Source organism: Acomys minous, assembly GCF_964271855.1.
Source record: "Acomys minous genome assembly, chromosome: 16".
NCBI classification, from domain to species: domain Eukaryota; kingdom Metazoa; phylum Chordata; class Mammalia; order Rodentia; family Muridae; genus Acomys; species Acomys minous.
The window spans coordinates 38,918,264-38,931,004 of record NC_140498.1 but is presented as its reverse complement, the minus strand read 5'-3'; the positions used below and the strand labels follow the sequence as shown (position 1 = coordinate 38,931,004).

Below are 12,741 nucleotides of genomic sequence, written 5' to 3'. Positions count from 1 at the left end.
TTAAGAACACTTGTTGCAGCCGGGCTATGGTGGTGTATGCCTTTAATCCTAGGACTCGGGAGGCAGAGGCAGGAGCTGTGAGTTCGAGGCCAGTCTGGTCTACAAAGAGTCCAGGACAGCCAAGGCTACACAGAGAAACCCTGTCTTGAAAAACAAAAACAAAAACAAAAACAAAACAGGGCTGGAAAGATGGCTCAGAGGTTAAGAGTACTGGCTGCTCTTCCAAAGGTCCTGAGTTCAATTCACAGCAACCACATAGTGGGTCACAATCATCTATAATGAGATCTGGCGCCCTCTTCTGGTGTGTAGGTGGGCATACAGGCAGAGCACTGTATAGATAAATAAATCTTTAAAAAAAACAAAAACAAGGCCTGGCTTCAGGCGTGGTAGCATAAGCCTTTGATCCCAGCACTTGGAAGGCAGAGGCAGGCAGATTGCTGTGAGGTAGAGGCCAGCCTGGTCTACAAAGTGAGTTCAAGATAGCCAAGGCTACACAGAGAAACCCTGTCTTAAAACAAAACAAAAACAAAAACAAAAACAAAAACCCAGCCAGGCGTGGTGGCACAGGCCTTTAATCCCAGCACTTGGAAGACAGAGGCCGCAAGATCACTATGAGTTCGAGGCCAGCCTGTCCAGGTCAGTCAAGGCTACATAGAGAAACCCTGTCTCAAAAAAAAAAAAAAAAAAAAAAAGAAAGAAAGAAAGAAAGAAAAAAGAGAAAAAGAAAAAAATATAAAAAGAAAAGAAAACCAAACCAAACCAAAACAGAGCACGCGTAGCTCTCCAGAGGGCTCAGGTCCCATTCCTAGCACTTACACGACAGCTCACAACCATCTGTAACTCCAGTTCCAGGGGCTCCAACGCTCTCTTATAGCCTCCATGGGCACCAGGAATTCATATGGTGTGCAAACACACACACACACACATACACACACACACACACACATAGACACATATACACACACACACACACACACACACACACACATACACACACACACGAAAAGCACTCATGTACATAAATAAGTAAATATAAGATCTATGGTTGAGAATAACTGAGAAAGATACCTGATGCTGATGTGGCCTCCCAGTGCACACTCATGAGCATCTGCAAACACGCACAAGACAACATACATTTGGACATATACACGTATACATTTTACAGTAACTAGGGATTGGGGCTTTGTATGAGCCAGATGAGGAAGGATCTAGTAAGCAACACCCCACCACTGTGGCACATATCACTTAAGGAGGGGAAACAAAACCTGACAGCTTAAAGCCAGCTAGTTCCTAGGGTGGCTTTTCAAGCAGATTATCTGTAGCACCAGGGACCAGAAGGAAACTAGCCGCTGTTCACTGTCCCAGTCAAATCCGTGGGGCTGCCACACTGTCCTCCAGGAGGGCACAGGCTATCTCACCCTGAATAAAAACGTTAATTGTGGGGAAGAACAATAAAATTGTGCAACAGCTTGAGCAACTCATGAACATGGTAGGCGCAGACAGGAAATAAATATGCTTTCCCTTTCCCCAAGGGCTCCATGTTTCTAAATCAGAGACAGCCGAAAATAAAAAATGGACTGGGTTCTGTTTGCTTCATACTTATGGAAGGTTTGAAATCCCCAGGTCGGACAGAACAAATAACTGGCAATGGCTACATTACTGATATCTGGAAGTAAAGAATCATAGTGCGTGTGTGTGTGTGTGTGTGTGTGTGTGTGTGTGTGTGTGTGTACATGCATGTGGAGTCAACACTGGATTTTACTTTATTTCTTGAGGCAGGGGCTTTCTCTGAGCCTGGAGCTAGACTGACAGGACCAAGCTCCAGGCATCAGCCTGTGTCTGCTCCAGCAATACCAGGGCTATAAACACACACCACAGCACTTAAGACTTTTTTTTTTTACTTTCTAAAACCTCATTTCATTTATTTATTTATTTATTTATTTATTTAATTTATTTTTATTAATTTATTCAGATTACATCTCAATTGTTATCCCCTTGCTTGTCTCCTCCCGTTCCTCCCTCCCTCTTTCACCCTATTCCCCTCCCCTAGGTCTGTGACAGAAGGGGACCTCCTCCCCCACCATATGGTCATAGCCTATCAAGTCTCATCTTGGTAGCCTGCTTATTCTTTCTCTGTGTGCCACCAGGCCTCCCCACCAAGGGGAAGTGGTCAAATATGGGGCACCAGAGTTCATGTCAGAGTCAGTCCTCACTCTCCACACAACTAGATCTGAGTAGGGGTTCAATATTTACTGCATGTATTGTCTTTGGTTGGTGCAGTAGGTGAGCAGACCCCCCCCCTCTTGGGTCCAGATCTGCCCATCATAATGTCCTTCTTGTAGGTTTCTAGGACTCTCTGGGTCCTGTTATTTCACTTAAGACTTTTACTCAGGGGCTGGCTTCTCATGCTTGCACAGCAAGTACCTTAATGTCTAAACCACCTCCCAAATCCCCTTTCCTTTGTGGCCCAGGCTGGCCCAGAACCTACCTTGAATTCCTAATCCCGTACCTCCCAGATACAGGCTTGTATACCACTACACTAAACTTATTCTTTTAAACAGGGTTTCAATGAGCAAAGGAGACCAGCCAAAAGGACCTAAGATTAAAAATTAAGCACTTTGATTTAAAACACACTTTATGCATGTATGTTTGTATGTCACATTCATGCCTGATGCCCACAGAAGCCAGAGAAGAAAATCAGATACCCCGTAAACAGAGTTAGAGACTGCTGTGAGCTGCTATGCAGGTGCTACCGTGTCCCATAGGCCACACACACAGGAAACACTCAAATGTCACTGAAATGGGCACAAGATTCTATGGAGCATGTCTCTGGATTAAAAAGAGGAGCAAGAGCTGGATGTGGTGGCGCACACCTTTAATCCCAGCACTCTGGAGGCAGAGGCTGGTGGATCTCTGTGAGTTCGAGTCCAGCCTGGTCTACAAAGTGAGTCTAGAACGGCCAAGGCTACACAGAAAAACCCTGTCTCCAAAAACCAAAAGAGGAGCAAGATAACTCAGTTTCATTTATTTGTGGGTTTTTTTGTTTGTTTGTTTTTTGTTTTTTTGTTTTTCAAGACAAGGTTTTTCTCTGTGGAATAGCCCTGGCTGTACTGGAACTCTCTTTCTAGATCAGGCTGGCCTCAGTTATCTGATCTGAACAAGATAACCTTGTTCAAGCCAGGTATGGCAACCTTTAATCCCAGCACTCAGGAGGCAGAGGCAGGTGGGTCTCTGTGAGCTGGAGGCCAGCCTGGTCTACAGAGTCCAGGGGCGCTGAGGCTACACAGAGAGACCCTGTCTTGGTAAAACAAGTAAGCAAACACCTTGTTCTGGAGCCTACCATGACCAACCAACCTTACAACAAGTATGACTAAATGCTGGTCCCTAAACCAGATGTCATCATCCACACAAAAAATGAGAAGATGTACTTACATCTGGGCTCGATGGTACGTGTCAGCTATTAAAGCGCCTGTGCTCTCTCTTCTATCTCACATACACAACCCCCCACACACAAATACACACACACACAAGATCACAGGAAGTTGAATTCAGCCTAAGATATTTGTACTCTCAGATATCTGCCTGCCTCTGTGCCAGCACCAGCCCCCCTCACCTCGACCCCCACCCCCAGAGCTGGGATTTTACAAGCCAGGTGTGGTTGGACACACCTTTAATCCCAGCAGTTGGGAGGCAAAGGCAGTTCAAGACTGGCCTCAAACCAAGCATGCCTTTAATCCCAGCCCTCGGGGAGGCAGTGGCAGGCGGATCATTGGGAGTTTGAGGCCAGCCTGGTCTACAAAGTGAGTCCAGGACAATCAAGGATACATAGAGAAATCCTGTCTTCAAAAATCAAAAACCAAAACCAAAACCAAAAAAAAAAAAAAAGACTAGCCTCAAACTCAGAGAGTTCCAGGATAGGCAAGGCTGGACAGAAAAACCAAAACCAAAGGATGTCATTTATCCCACACGGCCTGTGCCACCTCCAAGACTGGTTCCCTGTATTCTAATGTAACTGCATTCAAATAGCAGATCCTTGAGAGAGACACCCACAGAAACCAACCAGGCAGCTCCGGGTTGTCTAGCTGAGCCAAGCAGACGCGAGACAAAGATGGCTATAGTGCTCTGTTGTTTACGGGGAACAACTTCAACTCTCTCCACAAAGCATAACCTCAGAACACGGAACAGAGCCTCCTCGGATCTCTCAAATGTTAAGGTCATGGTCCCCTGACTAAGACAAAAAGTATCACAGCACACACAGACCACATTCAGCCCAGAAGAAACATCGTCTCCGATAAGTCTATAAGCTTGGCCTAAGGAATAAACTTTTCTCTGAAGTCTCCTGTAATTTCCCTACAAATTAGTGTTGTCCCTTTCTCGTTCCTATATCTAGTAAGCAGACTATTAAGATAAGTTATAGCTCTAGTTTTCCATGAACTTACTTGAAGCTTTGAAACCATTTACCTCTTATCACTGGTTTTTGTTTGTTTGTTCCAGTATTTTGTTTTGTTTTGTTTTTTGTTCCTTTGTTTGTTTGCATGTTTTCCACACAGGCCTCACCTCACAACCCAACCTGGTCTTCAACTTGCTATGTAGCTGTGACTGACCTTGAATTTCTGATCCTTGTGGCTGTACCTCCCAAATGCTACAATTATAGGCCTGTGCCACCATGCCTGCCCACCACATCATTAAAAAAAAAGAAAGAAAGCTCATAATGTATATATCTATATAGTCACAAAAGGAGAACACCAGCTCCAGGAATCAACTACTAAGACTGAGTGAGGTCAGCAGATAACCGTCATTTTCACCTATGAACTAGCACACTTCCCCTGCATGCTTAGCATATGACCATTCTAAAATCTACTCCACTTCAGAGATAAGTCACGTGAACTGTCTACTTTCTTGCTATTTAGCTAGGAGTCAGTATTTCATATGTACGCTATACCATGACACCCTAAGTTCCATGAAAGAGTTTACACCTGAGCTTGGGAACATGTCACATCAAGTGTGTGGATTTCAAGATTAATTGTGAGTGAGATACATGGTGACTTTCAGGAACACTTAAGAAGCCTCATCTGTCTGGTCAATCTAGCCCCTCCTGTGTGTAATTTTTCAATTTCATTTTACTTAGTGTGTACATATGCACACGGGCACAGGCATGCCACAGCAGAGCACGTGTGGAAGTTGGTTCTCTCCTCACGCCGTGGGGGGCCTAAGGACCAAACTGAGACCATCAGGCTGGATGGTCTGTGCCTTCACCTGCTGAGCCATCTCAACAGCCCCAGGTCTCCCTCTCATGGCAACCACTTAGGTTATATTTTAAAACCTCTCACGGTGATTTCTGGAGCTCTCTCAAATGTTCCAAAAATATCTCCTGGCCATGTTACTCCGCTTTCAGTTCTACGGTGACTCATCACCAGATCAGAACAAAGTCAACACCTTGGTTAACTCCAGTTCTTCCCATCCCTGGTTCCTGCCTGTCTGTCCAGTGTCATCTTCTCCGTATCTCATAGCCACTATTTGTCGCCATCATCTTGCTGCTCCGCACTTGTCCCTTCATCTGCCCTCCTTCCTCTACTTGCTCCTATTTATCTGCAAAACCCAGATGGGTCCAAAATCTACCAGGACGCTTTCCACCACTGTGGCATAGGGTGCACCTCACGCTGCATGGGGTCCTCTCCCCAGAGATCTCAAGAAATTTAAGGGTACACACTTGCCACTGCTTCCCTCCACTGCACCCAAGGACAAAGAAGCTGGCAAAGAAAACAGATCTCGGGGCTGGAGAGATGGCTCAGAGGTTAAGGGCACTGACTGTTCCTCCAGAGGTCCTGAGTTCAATTCCCAGCAACCACATGGTGGCTCACAACCATCTATGATGTGATCTGATGCCCTCTTCTGGTACATGCAGGCAAAGCACTGTATACATAATAGTCAATAAATCTTAAAAAAAAAAAAGAAAGGAAAAAAAAAACCAAACAGATCTCAGCATGCGCATGCCTGAATAAATGTCCTTAATAAGGCCATTCATTATCAGCCTCTCTTGGGAAAGCTATTTACTAACATGTGTGTTCCTTAACACACACAAGCTATTTACTAAAATATTTTCTTTTTTTTTTTTTATTTTTTGAGGCAGGGTTTCTCTGTGTAGCCTTGGCTGTCCTGGACTACCTTTGTAGACCAGGCTGGCCTTGAACTCACAGCGATCCACCTGCCTCTGCCTCCCGAGTGCTGGGCTTAAAGGCGTGCACCACCACACCTGGCTCTAAAATGTTTTCATTAAAGAAATCTCAAAGGATCAGGTGACTTTAAATGCTAACTATGAACACAGGATGTCAAGTAGATGTGACAACACCTGTGCCTTTTTAATACTGCAGTGGCCATGCCTTTCTCTGTAAGACCACTTGCACTTCCTACAGGACAGTCAGCCTTTCCACGTGCTCACCATCATCCTGGGGCTGATCACTTCCCTGGGAAAGCTCCACCCCAAGACCTGATGACTAGTCAGCCTCACAGAAAGTAAAGCTCATGTGAATGTGAGGCGCAGCACTTCAGCTGCCACTACAGGAAGTAGACAGCCTTTTCCCCACAGGCATGGTCACAAGGGGCTAGAGTGTTGGTTCAGAGGTTTTAAGAGCACTTGTTGCTGCTCTCGCAGAGGACCTAGGTTCAATCCCCAGCACCCATGTGGTGGTTCACAACTACCTGTAGCTCCACTCCTAGAGGATCCAACACCCTCTTCTGACCCCCACAGCACCAAGCATGCCCATAGTGCACACACATACACACACGCAAACCAGTCATGAAGTAACTGTAAAAATAGGTAACACTCACAAGCTGGGCTTGGTAGTACATTTCTGAAATCCCAATACTTGAAAGAGCAAAGAGGCTCACCACAAGGTTGAGGCCAGCCTGGTCTACATCATGAGTTCCAGGCCAGCCAGGGATACAAAGCAATACTTGTCTCCAAAAGAACTCCATTCCCAGCCGGGCATGGTGAAGCACGCCTGTAATCTCAGCGCTCGGGACAGAGCCAGGCAGATCTCTGTGAGTTCCAGGCCAGCCTGCCTGGTCTACAGAGCAAGACCAGACAGTCAAGGCTAGACACAAAGAAATCCTGTCTGGAAAAAACAAAAGAATGGAAGGAAGGACGGAAGGAAGGAAGAAAGAAAATCCATTCTCAAAAAAGAATTGGGGAGCTGGGGTGACAGTTCAGTTAGCAGGGTCCTGGAATGGTGACACTCAGTCCCAGCCCTGGGACCCACACGGTGGAGAGAGAGGCCTTACTCCTACGAGCTGTCTTCTCTGACACATGGACAGGCGCACTCACTTGCATGCGCACACACAAACTTCACAAACTCTGCTGGGCCTACTCTCTTTGCACCCAGTAATACAAAAAGAATGTGGAGGGGGCGATAGGTTGTTAAGACTTCCAAAACCAGGTCATAAAGAAATACAGTGGCTCGGCGGGGTGGTGGTGGTGGTGGTGGTGGTGGCGGCGCACGTCTTTAATCCCAGCACCGGGAGAGGCAGAGGCAGGTGAATCTCTGTGAGATCGAGGCCAGCCTGATTTACAAAGTGAGTCCAGGATAACCAAGGCTACACAGAGAAACCCTGTCTTGAGAAAAAAGAAAAAGAAAAAAGAAAAGAAAGAAAAGAAAAAAGAAGTATGTGGTTTCTATTGCCTCACTTCTCTTGCATACAGCTCCTTTCAAGGGAAGACAGCTACCAAAAGAAAACAGGGAAGATTCAAGAGGCGTTGAGGACTTCTGCTATCTTGGATTTAGATCCTTCAACCTGGTGAGCCGCACTGGGCCATCATGACCTTGGTGGACTGCATTCCCAACCCACAGAAGGCGTTGAATCATAAAGGTCACTTTATTTTGTGCATTTGTTTAGAGAAGACCTCATATTGTAGGCCAGGCTGATCTCAAAATCAGAATTCTTTTTGTTGTTGTTGTTGTTGTTTTGTTTGTTTTTTTGAGACAGGGTTTCTCTGTGAAAGAGTCCTGGCTATCCTAGACTCACTTTGTAGACGAGGCTAGAACTCATGTATTGGACTCAACTTCTGGGATTATAGGTATGCACCACTACACCCAGCATAAAGATTTGGTTTTTTGTTTTGTTTTGTTTTTTTCGAGACAAGGTCTCTCTGTGTAGCTTTGGCTGTCCTGGACTCACTTTGTAGACCAGGCTGGCCTCAAACTCACAAAGATCCACCTGCCTCCCTGAGTGCTGGGATTAAAGGCTCGCGCCACCACGCCCAGCTCGTAAAGATTGTTTTAACCCATTAAACTTTGTGTTTATTTGTTATAAAGCAACAGATAAGCAACATGAGGAAGCAATGGACGAGTAAGAAAAATGGCAGTACAGAAAAAACAACATACAGCTCAGTGTAATGGTGACCACCTGCGAGGCCAGCACTTGAGCGCCTGAGGCAGGAAGACTTTCAGTTCAAGGATGCAGGAGGCGTTGGCCTCTTTAAAAGCACAGCAGAGAGAAAAAAATGTGAGGGTGGAGGACGAAGGCGTCCTTATCACTACTCCTAATGCACTGGCCCTAAACTTGAAGAACTACATAAACTGGATTCTCACTGACTCTTCACTCGCGGGGCCCAGAGAGCCCCTGGTGAGCGCCGCAGGACTTAAGGAAATGCACGAGATTAGTAGATGTCCACCTGAGCCCAAGAGTCCCTCCGGTAGGTCACTCCGGGTCAGCACTGCGCCCTCCAGGGAACAGACACGCCGAGTTCGGTGCGCCGGAGGGTGCCAGGCCCTATGAACCACTCTGCCACTCTTGGAGCTCAGCAGGGGCGGACCCGAGCTGTGCGCCGCACTACCGGAGGCCGGACCCCCTCAAGGTGATCGATCGCCCCACGGTCGCGCTTAAGAGGGTTACCTGGTTGGCTCCTGATCTGGTCTCGGACGCGTCCGCAAGATCTTGCTCCTCTGCAAGAGGTCCAGGACTGCTGAGGCTGGCTCAACGGCGGTCGCTGGAGTCCGCGATCCACATTCCTAAGGTGCGCGGGAGGAGAGCTGCGGAGAAGGAGCACAGACTGCGCCGGACAGCAGCGCCCCTCCCCGGCGGTCCCCGGCCTGCCCGGGCCCGCCCCGGCCTGGAGGGCAGCGTGCCACGCCCCCACAAGACCCGCCCTACTCCTGCCCAGCAGCAGGCCCCGCCCCAGAGAGGCTGTAGCTCCTTCTTAGACCCGCCCCATCTGCGCTTGCGTCACTTCCTGTCGGCGGAAGGGCGTGCCAGAACGGTCAGGTCCTGCAGCCTGAGTCAGTTGCTTAGCAACGAATAGGCCGTGTCCAGTGTTGCTCCTTTCAGGCGGAGAACACACCTGTGCTAGCATTTTGGCGTGGTAATGCTGAGATAGTTTAGGCCTCATATTTGCAATAGTGACCCCAGAAAACCATGAAGGGAGGCCTTGGTCACCTGGCCTGCAGAAGAACCTCGCTAAGGGTTCCTTTTTCTAGGCTGCATATTGTTCGAAGCGGTTTTGGCCACGCTATTTTATTTCCTCTACGCACATGGCACTTGCACACAGACAGTTTGACTAGGACAACTTTGTAGAGTTTGTTATCTTCTTCCACATTTTTGTGAGTTCCTCGGATCAAATTTAGGTTACAGGCTTGCACAATTGCTCGGCAAGAACTTTTACCCACTGAGACATTTCAACAGACCTCTGTTGTTCTTGAAACGGGGTCTGATAAAGCTCAGGCTGGCCTTGAACTTTAAATCCTTCCGTTCTGAGCTATTCCTCCTAAGTACTGGGACACAGGCACGTTCCTCTCCACTGCCTTTGTGCAGTACTGCTAATCTAATGCAGGGTTTTTGCTTGGTAGGTAAACCCCCTACCAATTTAGGTACAACCCTACCTTCTTTTTTGTTTCTTTTTCTTTTTTCTTTTTTTGTTTTTGTTTTTTTGAGACAGGGATTCTCTGTGTTATCTTGGCTGTCCTGCACTCTCTTTGCAGACCAGACTGGCCTCGAATTCACAGAGATCCACCTGCCTCTGCCTCTCAAGTGCTGGGATTAAAGGCCTGCACCACAGAGGCCGGCTCTTTTTCTTTCTTTCTTTCTTTCTTTTTTTTTAAAATGGATTTCTTTTTTTGTTTTGTTTTGTTTTGTTTTGTTTTTTTTTTTTTTTTTTTTGAGACAGGGTTTCTCTATGTAGCCTTGGATGTCCTGGACTCCCTTTGTAGACCAGGCTGGCCTCGAACTCACAGCGATCCGCCTGCCTCTACCTCCCGAGTGCTGGGGTTAAAGGCATACGCCACCACGCCCGGCCCTCTTTTTTTTTTTTTTTTTTTTTTATTTTTAAATATCTAAGGCTAGCTTGAACTCTTCCTTTTCCTGCCTCTATCTTTCACTTGCTGGGATTACAGGCCTGCAACACCACACTTAGTGATTTTTGCGGGGAGGATGGTACTTGGAGCTAACTCCATGGCCTACTGTATTTTAGACAAGCTCTTATCACTGAGCTATATTCCCCAGCCCTTAATACACTTTAAATTGTTAATCTGTTCATTGCTGATGGTACAGCCTCATCACTATACATAATTGTTTCAATGGGCGAGAGCTGTACTGTCAGATTTTGCACCTCCTGGGATTGTTCAAGTAGAAAGGTTTAGAATAATGATGAATATTTGCCTTCAGTTAAAGGAGACAGACACAAAATGAAAGCAGAAGTACTAGGCTCTTGTCCTGCTTTTATTTACTCTATGGGCCCAAGTGAGGAGTCAATATATTTGTGCAAAAACAACTGATAAGGGTTTGTTGTGGTGTGTACCTAAGTGCCACTGTTCCTAAATATTTTGTTGCTCAAATTTGTCAAAAGAACTTGTTTAAGTCAGGGTCAATGCCTGTAATACTAGCACTCAGGGAGGCAGAGGCAGACAGATCGCTGTGAGTTCAAGGCCAACCTGGTTTACAAAGCAAGTCCAGGACAGCTAGGGCTACACAGAGAAACCCTGTCTCAAAAAAACTAAAAATCAAAAACAAAAACGAGAGGGAGAGAAAGAGGGAGAGAGAGAGAACACATATTTACTTGTTTGATCTGATTTTTGTTTTAAAAAAACTGATGAAAACGCTGGGCGTGGTGGCACACGTCTTTAATACCAGCACTAGGGAGGCAGAGGCAGACAAATTGCTGTGAATTTGAGGCCAGCCTGGTTAACAAAGTGAGTCCAGGACAGCCAAGGCTACACAGAGAAACCCTGTAGACTCAATTTTTTACCAATATATTTTATTACAACTTATTAACCGAGCGTAAGTCACTTATAACCTGACTAACCAAACCAATAGGAAAAGAGGATTAAGGAACACAATAACAAAACCGTAAGAATATCAGTTCCGAGGAGCGATTCTCCTGGCGTGATCAGCAGGATTTCTTCTGCTAGAACCTGGAGTAGCCAGAACCCAGAACCTCAGCAGGGTCCGGAGCCCCGAAGCCTTCCCTTGAGCGGTTCTCTCTAGGAGCGTCTCGAACTCATGATGAACAGCCAAAACTATCAGAATAAAAGCCCCGCCTCCAGTGCTGGGCTCATTTACATATCTCCTCCCAGAGTCTGTTCACAAGATCTTTTCAGCTGACAACAATCAAGCTCCCGCATGAGGTGGTTGGTCTTCTAGTGGATTAACCTCACCTGTTCTCTCACGAGACTGTTCCCCATCCCACACTTGGGATCCTAAAAAACAGGTTTATTTCTCCTTCAAAACTCTGTCTTGAAAAACAAAACAAAACAAAAAAGACGAAAATATTTCATGTGTATGTCAGGGGAGGGTGCAAGTATGTGACTGCAGGTGTCTCCTGAGGCCAGATGAAGGTGTCAAATTTCCTAAGGTTAGGGTTACAGGAAGTTGTGAGCTGCTGGACTTTGGTGCTGGGAACCAAACTCTAGTCCTCTACAAGAGCAGGATGTCCTTTTGACCGCAAAGCTGTCTCTTCAGGCCCTTGTTTGTTTGTTTACTTATTATTATACAGTGTTCTACCTGCATGTACACCTATATGCCAGAAGAGGGCACCAGATCTCATTGTAGATGGTTGTACACCACCTTGTGGTTGCTGGGAATTGAACTCCGGACCTTTGGAAGAGCAGCCAGTGCTCTTAAGCTCTGAGCCATCTCTCCAACCCCCTTGTTTAGTTTTTAAACTGACCAACAATATGCCAGCCCAAAGGCATAGCTCTTGACTGGAAAGGGATAAGAGATTACTTATTCTTGAGTCAAATGTACAAGTGACCAGGACACAGGAACACAGAATCCGATTGTCCTTTGTCTTACTTAGGGTTGTTTTGTTGTTGTTGTTGTTGTTGTTTTGTTTTTCAAGACAGGGTTTCTCTGTGTAGCCTTGGCTGTCCTAGATTTGTTTTGTAGACCAGGCTGGCCTTGAACTCACAGCCATTCACCTGCCTCTGCCTCCACATCAGAACAGAGCCATGTGTGTCAGCCCTCTCAGAAGCAAGTGAGCAGAGCCAAGGGAAATCATTAAAAGGGAAGCTGTAAATTGAAGAAACGGTTCAGGGGTTTAAGAGCATTTGCTGTTCTTGCACAGGATTCATGTTTGGTTTCCAGAAGCCACATGGCAGCTCACAAACATTGGTACCTCCAGTTCCAAGGGAATTTCAATATATTATAATACAAATATTGTACTAAAGCCAGTGTGATGGCGCATGCCTTTAATCTCAGCACTTGGGAGGCAGAGGTAGGCCGATTGCGGTGAGTTGGAGGCCAGCCTGGTCT

General features: G+C 46.4%; 1 protein-coding gene across 4 annotated transcripts in view; it reads right to left on the bottom strand.

The window, feature by feature from the left end:
* Window positions 1-9,138, bottom strand: part of FAM234A (family with sequence similarity 234 member A) — a 35,668-nt gene extending 26,530 nt beyond the window's left edge. For 2 of the 4 annotated variants that reach the window (XM_084763078.1, XM_084763079.1), the window contains exon 1: window positions 8,893-9,138. The gene's annotated coding sequence lies outside the window, so the exon portion shown is untranslated. The remainder of the gene's footprint in view (window positions 1-8,892) is intronic. The other 2 variants (XM_084763077.1, XM_084763080.1) reach the window with 2 other exon arrangements.
* Window positions 9,139-12,741: the final 3,603 nt, after the last annotated feature.